We start from the raw sequence: 1,457 nt of genomic DNA, 5'->3' as shown, positions 1-1,457 counted from the left end.
CTTGCCTTTTCCCTTTCTCTGGGAATCTGACATCCTGAAAAACAGAAAACCAGGATATAATAAAAATAGGAAAGCAAATAGGCAAATAATCAAAGAAAACACAAAGTGGCAAAGGAGCAATAGGATAATGAATATGAGTTAAGTAAAATGTGCATTTAGGAATGTATAGGAGTAAAAAGTCTGAAAAGAAGAAATCACAATCCAAAATGTAATTGAATGCAAGTTAAATAGAAAAATTAACATCATGCCTTGGTTAGAATGTTAAAAGAAAGTGAAAGAAAAGCACAAAAAAAAAAAAAAAGAAGTTTTGAAAATGTTAGGTTGGTTAGAGTTAAAATTAGGGGGTTAGTGAAAAGTGGGTTAAAGAAAGAGGCATAATGAAAATAGTCCAAGTAACAAGTAATCACAGGTAGAAGATATAGGTAACTCATATTCAAACAAGTAAAACAGTTTGATGATGATTCAAATAGAGATAAAGAAAGCAAAAATAGGAATCAAACATCAAAAATCAAAATTGTGAACCAGGAGATCAAAGAAAATAATAATGCGTGCCTAAGCATTCATGAATTAGTTTGGTGAAATTATAGGAAAGCACAGAGCACAGTGCCAAAACCAAGACAGGAACAGAAATATTTTACAGAAATTTGGGCAGCATTCCGGCTAAAATAGGACTTTCTCGGAAAATAAACAGCAATTAAACAGTTCATATGAATTAAAAAAAATCAAGCTGCAGTTACATATAATGAATATAAGCATGAAAATTCAGTGTAAGGAGCAGCAAATGCAGGAAAGTATAGCATATGAACATGAACAAATCAACAGCAGAATTGCATATTTGATAAAACAGAAACACGAACAATGCAAGTAAACAGACCTAAATCCACTAACCACATCCTAGGCTACCTAACAACCTAAAATCCACTACAACATGCATATCTAACTATCCTAACATGAACATAAACGGAAAAATAAGAATAAACTACGAATGGATAGAAGGGTGACGTATGCGGAACCTGGAAGGCGAAAGAAGGAGGTTGGGGTACAGAGGTGGCTGGGGGTGGTGGCGGTGACGTCCGGTGCGGCGGCTGGTGGTGGTGGGCACGGCGGTTGCTGCTGTTAGGGCGTAGGGGCTTTGGGAAAGGTAATGGGGGAAATAGGGGAGAGGGTTGGGGGTTGCGGGTGGTGGTGAGAGGCTGCGCGGTTGGGACGGTTGGCGGTGGTGGGTGGTGGCGCGGAGGGGAGCAGTGGCGGAGGAGGAGGGAGAAAGAAGAAAGAGGAAGAAAGAAGGGGGAAGGAGGGAGGGGGTGGGTGGCGGCGGCGTCTGGGTGGTCGGCGGCGTCTGGGTGGTGGCGCGGTGGTGGCTGGTTGGTGGTGGTTGAGGGTTGGGGGAGAAGAGAGGGAGAAGAAGAGTTGGGGGGTGTCGCGACTGATGGGGTTTCGCGTGACTGGGGGGGTAT

The sequence above is a fragment of the Arachis ipaensis genome, chromosome B05, assembly GCF_000816755.2.
Source record: "Arachis ipaensis cultivar K30076 chromosome B05, Araip1.1, whole genome shotgun sequence".
NCBI classification, from domain to species: domain Eukaryota; kingdom Viridiplantae; phylum Streptophyta; class Magnoliopsida; order Fabales; family Fabaceae; genus Arachis; species Arachis ipaensis.
This window is presented reverse-complemented; position numbering follows the sequence as displayed.